At 36.2% G+C, this 12,830-nt stretch overlaps 1 protein-coding gene and 1 long non-coding RNA gene across 12 annotated transcripts in view; one reads left to right on the top strand and one right to left on the bottom strand.

Annotated features, from left to right (window-relative positions):
• Positions 1-12,830, top strand: part of b3galt1b (UDP-Gal:betaGlcNAc beta 1,3-galactosyltransferase, polypeptide 1b) — a 370,122-nt gene that overhangs the window by 285,978 nt on the left and 71,314 nt on the right. The gene's annotated exons all lie outside the window — the stretch shown is intronic.
• On the bottom strand, positions 1,737-4,413 carry LOC141376035 (uncharacterized). Its single transcript, XR_012385067.1, has 4 exons — positions 4,367-4,413; positions 3,940-4,046; positions 2,672-3,683; positions 1,737-2,574 (listed from the first exon to the last, which is right to left on the bottom strand). It is a non-coding gene; the product is annotated as an uncharacterized lncRNA (long non-coding RNA).

The raw sequence follows: 12,830 nt of genomic DNA, 5'->3' as shown, positions 1-12,830 counted from the left end.
TTTTTATCGATGCGTATAATCTCATCTCATTTTCCTTCGGCTGCCTTTATTTATCATGGGTGAAATAAACCGCCAAATTATCCAGCATATGTTTTACACAGCGGATGCCCTTCCAGCTGTAACTCAGTACTGGGAAGCATCCATACACACTCCAATTCACACACATACACTTGGTCAAATTTTGTTTATTCAATAAATTATTTCAATAAATGTAATACATTATTCACCTATAGTGCATGTCTTTGGACTGTGGGTGAAAACGGAGCACCTGAAGGAAACCCATGCGAAATGGGGAGAACATGTAAATTCCACACGGAAATGACAACTGATTCAGCTGGTACTCAAACCAGCAACCTTCTTGCTGTGAGGCAACAGTGCTAACCACTGAGCCACCGTGTCGCCCTATATATAAGCTGTGTATAATAATTATATATATTTTTATTTGTGTCACTGTGTCTGTCTGATAGGTTGGATTGTTGGTTGGTTGGTTGGTGGTTTGATAGATGGTTGGTTGGTGGTTTGATGGATGGTTGGTTGGTTGGTTGGTTGGTTGGTTGGTTGGTTGGTTGGTTGGTTGGAAAAGCAACACATTAAGCAGATGCTATCTTTTTATTTGTTTTGCAAAGTATTAATTAGATATATGGTAATTTTAATTTATTTAAGTTTTATCAATCAATACTTTAACTTTTTTGATTGAGTAGCATTAACTACTTTGATTGAGCATGTACTTTGCTGATGTTTTTATTGTGCTCAATGTTTTCAATTTATATTTTATTCATCTGTGTGTAATAATTATATATTTTTATATTTTATGTTTGTCTGATTGTATGGTTGGTTGGTTGGTTGGTTGGTTGGTTGATTGGATGAATGAATAAATGGATAGTATAATTGGTTGGTGATTGATTGATTGATTGATTGATTGATTGATTGAAATTTAGCAGAGGTTACATTTTGTTATGTTTTGCAAGTATTAAAATGCAGTAATTAGATAGATGTTAATTTTTTTATTAAACTTTTATCAATCTATATTTTGCCTATTTTTTGTCTGCATAGTATGAACTACTGTGTAATGCTGATAGATATTCTAGTTTTACATTTATCTGATGTTATTCTAGTGTTCAATAATGATTTTGATTTATAAAGGCTTTTATATTCATCCGTTTTTATTGATTATTGGCATTTATAAAGCTATTATTCTCTCTCTGTTGAAATCATGTTATTATAAGGAGAGTAAACAGACATGTCACATAAACATTTTATGTCTGTGTATTTGTTCATGAGGTATGTGTGTAATGAGCAGAATAACGTAGAGTCACCCGGCCATTATCACAGAATAAACAGAGAGACACAGACTGGCTTGGAGCCTGGAGCATCAGTCTGCTGCTCATTCACAGCTGTCTAACACACACACATACACACACACACAGAGACAGAGATAATGAAGCACATTGCACTGAATAACACCACAAAACCACAGATACACATGCTGCTACTGCACACACAGACTCACAGATGTGGAGATTTACCAACAGTCTACATTTAAAGCGTCATAACATTTTAATCACATCTACTAGTACAATACATCCAAAAGAAGCTATAGGATGAAATGTGTAACTTAAATGCAGTCATTTAGAAAAAGATCATTTTTCAAATTCATTAATGTACTTTTTTAAATATTGAAGCTATTATATATTTATGTTATCAATGTACAGTTTAAACTTTTATGCGATTTCCTACACAGCAAAATAAGGGGACCCAAAACAACTCTATGGGTGTTAATTTCAACACTTTGAAAGTGTCTCATGGGGTCCACTCAAAACAGAGTTAAATCAACACTTTCAAAAGGGTTGGCACATTGACACCGAAGTAAGGGTTAATTTTAACTCTGGGCAGAGTTAAAAATGTAACTATATTTAACACCGCCTGGTAGTAATTTTTTTACTACAATATATTGTTATTTTATTCAACTCTCTTGAGTGTAAATATGGTAAAAAGGTCTAATAGACTGTAAATTACAAAAGAAAAAACATTTTATTTGAAAACATTCACCACTTCAACAATTCATTCAGTTTTTAAAATGCAACAATGTCAAATATGCTTTAAATGTTTTATTAGTACAGACAGTATCAACAAAATATGTGTGACCAGTGCTCAAAAAGGCTGTTTCAGTCCTTTGGTCCAAACTTGATGTTTCATCAGAGCAATTTGAAAGTTCAATATATCATCACTCATAGTTTTCTTCTGAACTCATAGTTTTCTTCTGAACGCATAGTTTTCTTCTGAAATTACATTTTAAACAACTTGGCGTGCAAATCTTTCACTTCTGGTGTTTCCTTGGTCCTCCATATCAAACACAGCAGTTTAAATGAAGGTATAAGTGCTGTAAACTTGTGTGAAAACAAACTGGAGCTAGGAAATCTCATCAAGCATGTCCTGTGAATGAAGTGCTTCCCAGCCACAGGTTGACCTTTTTATCCATGATGATGTAGCAGCTGCTGATCGCTCGTCTGGTGGTTCCTGATGCACGGATATAGGGTGATGCTCATCTAAGAACTCTTCAAGACTCCAGCATGACTAAGAAAAATGTTTGAAAACAAATTGCAATCAAATTCTATGATATATTTAAAAGAACATTTAAAGTAAATAAAACATTCAAGAAATCTAAACTCACCTTTTGAAAATCTTCATGATGATCCACAACTTGACTCTCCCAGCTGGTTGAGGTGACAGGATATGGAAAAGTAGAAAAAACACATACATCACTGTTGGATCTCCAAAAACAATTAGGTTAACCACTATGACTAGAACTGGAAAAACAGACAGCTGTCTGTCCAGAATCCTGAATTTAACACAACACTTGGAGCAAAATTTAGAGGAGCTTAAAATCGTTTATATCATTTAGTGATGCTGACTTCCCCAAAATATTGGCCACAGTGTAAAAAAATATTCATAAACTTCATAAACAACAGTTTTCTGTAAGCGTGTGCGTGCGTATTGTATAGAGAACTGTGGCTGTTAAAAAAACAACAAAAAATTAGTATCCACACATATGCATAACCTTCAGATAAAAAGGAGAGATGAACATCACAAAGTATGCCTCACACATTTTCAGATATCTTTTGATTCAGATGTTGATTATTGATAATAAATCTACAAATCAAACCTGTATCATCATTAGGCTGCTCAAATATGAATCAGTTGATTAATTTTACAGACAGGTGGCTGTTTACAATGCACTAAATTGTCTTTAATAAAAAGGAAATGTTGTGTACAGTACATGCTAAGTTTAGCCTATAGTTTTAAGCACAATATCATGTGGGAGAAAAAGCTTGACTAAGATGTTCCTGACTACATAAATAGCCTAACTTACTAACGTCAGACATCCCGAGTTGGGAAAAGTAGCGGGAGAGATGAGAACCTGAAGAGCAATGGGATGAGTTGCGCGCGACGTACCTGAAGAGCGGTGGGGGTGACTTGCGCGCGACGTACCTGAAGAGCTGGGAGGGATGCGGTGGAGAGGGGTGTGCAAAGTGTTTAATGACCGGGCGGTAGACGCGCGATTTCCGGGAGATTATCATTCATTTGCGGGCATCTACTTGGGCATCTGGGAGTCTCTGTGCATTTGCGGGATAACGTTGACGTTAGTCCCGCAACTTCCGGGAGACTTCTGTAACCTTAAATGCCTGAGAAAGTGCAAACGCGGTCATTTAAAGACATTAATGTTAACATTCCGACTTTAATGGTTGTCAACACTTAATATAATTCAAGCGTACGTTATCACGCGAGTCTATGGACTAACGGTATATGGACGGCCACGAATCAACCAGTTTAAAATGGCCGCGGTGTTTAAAATAACCAAATTAACGTACACGAATAACAAACAATCATATGTTTCAGTCAGGAAGCCTTTTACAAGTAAGCATATGTTCATTTACTCACCAGATATGTTTTAGAAACTCTCCAGAGCGTATGGAAACCATCCTGTGTTGCCGTTAGCATCCGGGCAGAGTAAGTTAGGCTGCTCCGGGGATTCCCTCGCTAGTTTGCTTCGAATTAAAGGAGAAGTGTCGATTTTATTTTACAGATGGGTAACAACGCACAAAATGGCATTAAGCGTGACAGAAATGTGTTGAACATGTACATTTGATGTTTTTATGCACTATGTATGCGTGAGCATATATAAAAACATTCTTGAAAAGAAGTGAATAGTAATGCAGTTAAGCTAGATACACAAACGACCATAATTGAACCGCAGAAGATTAAAATTGTCACTCCATTCTAAAGTTATTAACTTAACAATATGTTTACAACTGTATTTCCTTAAAGAAAGTCAGTAAAATACCAACATTTAGGTAGTTTGACTCACCAGTTGCTGTTCTAAACCTCAGATAGAAAATGGCGTCTGGAAAATTCTTCAGTGACTGGGGCTGCATGAATTCCCGGATGTTGGAAATAACACCACCAAGTGTTGAAAACTTAACTCCTTGATTTCGCACTGAATAAAATCAATTCTAACTCTTATTATATTCATTTATCAAAATCTAACTCTTAAACGTCAACACTTTACTCTGAAATGCTTCAACACCGAGAATTTAACTCAGATGAATTTGCTGTGTAATTAACATGGACTAGATCGCGATAGATAGACAGATAGATAGACAGATAGATAGATAGATAGATAGATAGATAGATAGATAGATAGATAGATAGATAGATAGATAGATAGATAGATAGATAGATAGATAGATAGATAGATAGATAGATAGATAGATAGATAGATAGATAGATAGATAGATAGATAGATAGATAGATAGATAGATAGATAGATAGACGAAATGACCCACTATTACTTTCATTTTTGATTACTATTTTATTTTTTATTTTTTTTTTACAATTTTATGAAAATATATATATATATTTTTAAGTTAGTATATCAACTATATAGTTCAGTTATTCAGTTCATAAACTATTTCATTCATTCAATGATTCAGTTATTGATTCATTTATCCATTCATCTGAGATCTTGTTCTTTTAGTCATGACCCAAAGCTCATGACAATTGGTGAGAGTAGGAACATAGAATGACCGCTAAATCGAGAGCTTTGCCTTTGGGCTCAGCTCCTTCTTTACCACAACGGACCGGTACATCAACCACATTACTGCTGCCACTACACCAATCTGCCTGTCAATCTCACGTTCCATGTATGTATATATATATATATATATATATATATATATATATATATATATATATATATATATATATATATATATATATATATATATATATGTATGTATATGTATGTATATATATATATATATATATATATATATATATATATATATATATATATATATATATATATATATATATATATTAATTTATATTATAGGTTATAAAAATTTATCTGATGATTTTTTTTTTCTAGTAGCTTATTATTATATATAAGTATATATATATATATATATATATATATATATATATATATATATATATATATATATATATATATATATATATATATATATATATATATATATTTATTTATTTATTATTATTATTACATTTAGCTAACTTACATACCAATATATTTATGTAGGTATTATAAATAACAGATATAGGGATGCACTGAAATGGGTTTTTTTTGGCCGACATCACTATGTGTGAGCGTGGTCATAGCCACCACGTCCGCTCGTTATAATCATTATAAATATACAGATCAAACTGAATACAATCTTACACTAACAACATATGGTAAGCATTGTGTTGATAAGAACAAATAATCATATTAGATTACAAACAACCTTCGAGTTGTTTAGCACGTGTGCATCGCTGCTATTGTTTACACATGTAATGTTTTTCCTGAGGCAATTTAAACTAAAGTGCACAATGGCACTCTGTCAAACATATCTACAATGATAAGGAGCATGGTTACTTACAGCGTTATTGACGCACAGCAAAACCACACAAAGAAAGAACGGACTTTGAAGGAGTAAACAATGTGGGTAAAGTTCCGTTATAGTGCATAAGTCTGAACAATTTCCACCCACGCATGCCTGAGGCAGGCAGTTCGTAACAATTATGTAATCGATCAGTTTAAAGATATCGGCCTGATTTTGGTATCGGATCGATAATAATATGGCCGCCGATATATAATATGCATACCTCATTCATTTTCTTGTCGGCTTAGTCCCTTTATTAATCTGGGGTCGCCACAGCGGAATGAACCGCCAACTTATCCAGCAAGTTTTTACACAGCGGATGCCCTTCCAGCCGCAACCCATCTCTGGGAAACATCCACACACACACACACACACACACTCATACACTACGGACAATTTAGCCTACCCAATTCACCTGTACCGCATGTCTTTGGACTGTGGGGGAAACCGGAGCATCCCACGCGAACGCAGGGAGAACATGCAAACTCCACACAGAAATGCCAACTGAGCTGAGGATCGAACCAGAGACCTTCTTGCTGTGAGGCGAACGTGCTACCCACTGCGCCACTGCGTCGCGCATCATGCATATCTAATAAAATATAATTCTAAATATTAAAACATTATAATTCTGTATTGTATGTAATACGCATATGTAAAAATGTAGAAAAACTAAATTAGTCATTTAATAATTATTAATTAAAATTTAATTGACATATGAAGCGTTATGGCGAAGCAGTGGCGCAATAGGTAGTGCTGTCGCCTCAGCAAGAAGGCCGCTGGGTCGCTGGTTCGAGCCTCGGCTCAGTTGGCGTTTCTGTGTGGAGTTTGCATGTTCTCCCTGCGTTCACGTGGGTTTCCTCCTGGTGCTCTGGCTTGCCCCACAGTCCAAAGACATGCGGTACAGGTGAATTGGGTTGGCTAAATTATCTGTAGTGTGTGAATGTGTGTGTGGATGTTTCCCAGAGATGGGTTGCGGCTGGAAGGGCATCTGCTGTGTAAAAAAAGAAAAACTTGCTGGATAAGTTGGCGGTTCATTCCGCTGTGGCGACCACGGATTAATAAAGGGATTAGCCAGCAAGAAAATGAATGAATAAAGTATAAGTAGCACCACTGCTGTTGGCAATAATAATATATGCAAGGGATTTAATTAACATGTGACAAATCTGAACTTAAACACTAAAAACTGATCTACACTGATCCAGTTACTATGACCATTTATGTGAAGCTGCTTTGACACAATCTACATTGTAAAAGCGCTATACAAATAAAGCTGAATTGAACAAATTAAACAATCAAGTCTTTAAGGATCTCAAAATTAATCACCTGACTGTGTTTGATGTTTTACAATCTCACTTAAAGGATGTTGACATATTCAGCCAATCCTGTTAAGAATAAATGCTGTTATGATTTATGGATGTGTGGCACAATACAGCACTAGAGTCTTCTGTCTAATATGAGCTATACTAGCTGAAAGAGTTGAGAGGGGAAGGATTTGTCATTTAGGGCTTCAGTGATGTGTGAGACGCCCCTGGAGGCCGACACTCTTTCGGCTGGAGAATTCAGCATGTCCTGACACAGGCTGCTCACTTTCCTCTCATATTATGCTCTCTTTTTTTAATGGTGAAATAAATCGCAGCTGTCTGGTCCAGCTCAAAAACCCCAAGGATCATTCATTATAGCTTGTCCCCAGCGTGCGAGTAGAAAAAAAAAAATATTATTTTGGTGTGTGTGCCTTTAAATGCAACTGAGCTTCTTCTTTACAAAAGAAGGTGGAGCCTTTATACACTTTTCTGACAGAATCAACTGAACAAGCAAATCTCAGAGACAAAATGCCATGTAAATGACAAAATAGCAGATTGAAGATTTCTGTCTAACACTGATGTAAAAGAAGACAAAACAACTTCTAGACTGAACGATGATGATTCTGAACAGTTAATGGATACATTAATGAAGTTGTTGTGGAGTAAATATGACTGAACACATTGACTAGCATTAATTACTGCTCTTTTCTAATGTGCTGACCTTTCCTAACAAATGTTATGTGCAATCCTCTTAACGGTAAATAAAATGAAAAACATCTGTCATCTGACCGAAATGTGGATTACAATTGAGCATTTATTAATTACATGACTGTAGAGAATATATGTCAGAGAAAATTATGTTATAAATGCTACTATAAAGCCACATAAGGTTTTTAATAGTTTCTTAAGCAAATGGAGGATGGAAACCTTACATTACTACACAATGCATTTTGGGAAGTGCTCAAACTACAAATAAAGAAAAGCATATATGGAAATGTTATTTGCGGCAGCTTTTAATAAGTAAAATAAAAATTATATTTATTTATTTTTTTATGAAATGGTTGGCTATTTCTTTTGTTTAAATATATATTTTTTTGATTTTCATTTTTTTTGTTCTTTTGTTTAAATATTTTTTATTGATTTTCAGTTTTTATGGTTGGTTATTTTGAGGTGATTTGCATTGGCTTGCATTGTGCACTCCAGACACTATTGGCTATTGCGATAATGGTGTAGATTGCCGTTCTCTATATCTAAGGGTACTTTCACACCTGCCTTATTTAGTTAGTTAAATCGCACTAGTGGTCGTTTTCCCTCTTGGTGCCGTTCGTTTGGGCAGGTGTGAATGCAGCAATTGTACTCAGGTGCGCACCAAAAGTGGACCAAAAACGCGTATCGAGACCTGCTTGAAGAGGTTTCAAACGAACCCTGGAGCGATTCATTTGTGGTCAGAATATGATCCGAACTAAAACAGACCCAACCGCAAAAAGCTCTATGCTTTTTGGACTAAGCCAGCTGTAGTAGGCCGATGCTCTGTGCATTATGGGATATGGAGTAAAAATATTTGTTGACAGCGCTTTACCAACAGAGAGAGAGAGAGAGGGGAAAACACATTACCTGATGAATCATTGGTAATATTTCCGCAAGGTGACCATGTTGCAGTTTAGCTACATTAATTCACGCCTCCTTCTGAAGTGGCATGCGATGCATTAAAACATTGTTTTCCAGCCAAGGCCACACTTCATTCTCAAAATGTATAGTTTGTATAAAGCAGGGATTCAATCAGTCAGAGCAGTCGTCCCTCCATAGTAAAAAGTGACATTTTGTGTCTGCCGTTTGTTTACTTGCTGGAGTTCTTTGGCATTTTCCCGCACGTGAATTCTGACCAATCGATAAGCAGTTTAGGAAATATGTTCAACAACATCTGGCCAATGAGAGATGTGGATTTAGTCAGATGACTGCATTTTTGTTCTTTTCAACTGGTTCGGACTAAAACCAGCAGTGTGGTGTGAAAACGACCCAAAGACGGCAGAAAATGCAACAATTTATAATTTATTGCCCTTGCTCCGGACCAAATGAAGCAAACTACAGATGTGAAAGCACCCTAAAACACTACTTTGCCGGAGTGTCCATAGAGGTGACCTAGGCGACCACGGCATCCACGACACCACTGTACACCCCATCCCCACCCCTGGTCCTCACTTTTGACACAACCTCCCCCTAGCAGCTCAAACCTCCCGTCCATGTTTTTCTATCACAGGCTTTGCTAATTTGCTGCTACAAGATGTAAACAGAAACTACAAACTGTTTAAGTAAACTTGAAAAGGTGACTTTTCTTAGAAAACAGCTGTCTAGAAGTATGTTATCCCACTTGCTACAAACTAAAACTATTGGACACAAAACAATGATCTGAGCTGTAATAATTTACTATTTACTCCTTGATTACTTGTAAAGCTTTCAGCAAGACAAACAGCTGCATGCAGTATACACTATCCTGCGCATTGTCACAAGATTATGCCAAAAAATATCAAAATCGCAAAGCTGACAGAAACAAAACTGGCTGAATAGAGAATAGTCTAACCTATGTATTATTCATTTACAAGACAGCATCAAATTGTCAAAAACAGTGGCGTGACAGATACATATGAATGTAAATGTAAGTATATGGTTGTAAATGGTTTACTGAATCACAAGGTGATTCGAAGTTCCTACTTGAGCAAGGGTTATTCAGCAGTTGTCATCTGGGAATAACACACCTTGGAATGTTGCGACTGAACAGTCAAAAACAAGTTTTCCAGACAGCTGTGTAATAATATCTAATAAGCAGTGGTGTAAAGGATTGTAATGTAATTGAGTAATGTAATGTAATTGAGTAGTTTTTCGCAGGAATTGTAATTTGCTAAGTAGTTTTAAAAACGTGAACTTTTACTTTCCTTTGAGTACATTGTTTTAGTGCAGTATCAGTACTTTTACTCCACTGGTTTCCTTCAACCTGCAGTCACTATTTAGTTTTTTCTTGTCTTTGGAGATTAGAAAAATTAGCTTTGTGATTCCTGTCCAATCAAATCACACATAGAAGTAAAGAGGTAAATTGCATCATAATGAAATACCTGAAAACATGGATGATTTATAATTGCAGCAAACTGTTTGGAAGCAATAAAATTATCCAAGTAGACTTCCAAAACACACACATTTACACACATTTACCCAGAGGCTGTTTAGATGGATGTCACTGATGACAAGATGATGGATGGATGATGACTGAAATGGCCTTAAACACCCAGCAGACACACGTCAATGTACAACAGTGAACCTAAAATCATTCAAATATCAACATTTAATGATGTTACAGCTTGACCTTGTGTGGACGTTACCCCTATGACGTCTATCAGACGTTGGATTTTGGTTGCCATACCTGACAAAAAAATGTCAGTATTTGACATCAATATGACTTTGGTTTAAAATATTGGCTCAACGTTGAATTTTGGTCACTTTCTAACACAACCCAGAATCAACCAAATATTAACATCATTTGAAGTTATTATTGGACATTAAAACAATGTTGTCTTTAGACGCTGGCTACACACTAAAATTTTGGTCACCTGATACCACAATCTAAATCTAACTTAATATTAACATCTTATGATGTTTTGTACCTGCTGTGCAATAACTAAATGTACTACAGAATGTTACGTTTACACACATCCACAAATGACATGTAAATGAATCACCTTTTTACAGTGTAATACTCACTACTCTTGAGAACTTTTGAAAGGTCACACTTTGAGTAATATTTACAACAATTTTACTCTTCTTGCACTACATTTTTAGGCAAGTAATGGTACTACCTAAGTAATGGTACTTACCTAAGCATGATTTTCAGTACTCTTTCCACCACTGCTATTTTATTAGCACTTCCCCATTGCAAGTCAATAGGAGAGCCACATTTAAACAGCACATTTTCCCACATGCTTGCAGAAAGAGTCTTACCAAAACAAAGTTTATTTTTATTATTTTAAGTGTTCTGCATCTGTAGATGTACTACGGTTGCAAATATAGACATTATATACATTTAAATACCACATAAAGTTCGATTTTCATGATATATCGCTTTTGAGATCTCAATGCAGGATAATGTACAGCCAAGATCATCCTGACCAGTGCTTTGATCAGTCCACACCGAGGAAATCAAGCAATTTTCCTGAGCTCTTTCAGAGGAGACTCGTGTTTACTTGACATTTGAAATCAGGTTTGGGCTCTGACATTTCCTGAGAGATGAGCATGTGCACACTGTACTGATACATTATTCAGGCGAGACGGCCCTGCTCGCGCTTCATCGCATTACTTTTATATCACTATATTTTGAGTGGATGTTCGTTTGTTACTCACGAGAGTGATTTCAGACCCGACACAACCTGATCAAAACAGTGGCAGCCGGAGGGAAATAGACTGTTCTGCTGAATTAAGAAAAGACTGAAGCTGTTACGCTTGATTGTGAGGTTACAATCGATCAGTCTCGCACCATCATGAGTTTATGAGATGATTTGGGTTGTTTCTGAAATATAAAGAGAAATCTTTTTTGTTCTATATGAGTAATCATGCCAGTCAGATTGGTGTTGTAAAAGTTTTCCAGTAGTCTCTGCATCTGTCTGGCGTGTGGAGCTGGTTGTTAATGTTTGGAAGAGCTGGATTCAGCCTGATGTTCGCTCACCTCTGCCTGTGTGAGATCATTAACAGTGATGGTGTGGTCGTTGGAGCAACAGGTCTGGGTTCAGGTCAGGATCAGGTGTCTGCTGTCTCAGTGCTCTGTTTCTGTGTCTCTGGCTCTTGTTTTTTTTTTTTTTGTCTTGACCGCAGCTGTCAAAAGCTGCACAACGTTTCTCAATGTTTCACCTCAGACTGTCGACTGCACATACTTCAGCTGTTCTGAAATGCATTGTCACAAAAATAATGAAATATTTTCACAACTAAATAAAGCATTTGTACAGCTACTATGTGCAGTATATACATTATCATCACTAGCTCGCTTTTGATTTAGTGATCAGAAATAATTTAAAGTTCATGTTCTGATCATGTTGTTGATGTATTTTCATGGTATAAAGGAAGTTTATTAGGGCGTTATATTAGTGGATTTAATCATTACTCATTCATATAATCATTGGTTAATCAGTTGGTTGGCTTTTGTTGATTTTTTTTTTTTTGGCTTGGTTGGTGGCTTGGTTTAATGGTTTGGTTGGTTAGGGGTTGGGCTGGGTTGGTTGGTTGGTTGATTGGTTTGGTTTGGTTTGGTTTGGTTTGGATTGATTTAGTTGGTTAGTTGGTGGTTTGGTCAGTTTGTTGGTTGGTGGTTTGGTTTGGTTTGGTTGGTTGGTTTGTGGCTTGGTTTGAGTTTGGTTGGTTGGTTGGTGGTTTGGTTTGGATTTATTTGGTTGGTTGGTTGGTTGGTGGTTTGGTTGGTAGGTTAGTTGGATGGTTGGTGGTTTAGTTTGGTCAGTTTTTGGTTGATGGTTTTGGTTGGGTTGGTTGGTTGGTTGGTTGGTGGTTTGGTTTGTGGTTTGGTTTGGTTGATTTGTGGGTTGGTTTGTGTTTT

This window comes from Danio rerio, chromosome 9, assembly GCF_049306965.1.
Source record: "Danio rerio strain Tuebingen ecotype United States chromosome 9, GRCz12tu, whole genome shotgun sequence".
Lineage (NCBI taxonomy): Eukaryota > Metazoa > Chordata > Actinopteri > Cypriniformes > Danionidae > Danio > Danio rerio.
Note: the sequence above shows the minus strand (reverse complement) of the source record. Positions and strands in the feature narration are given on the sequence as shown.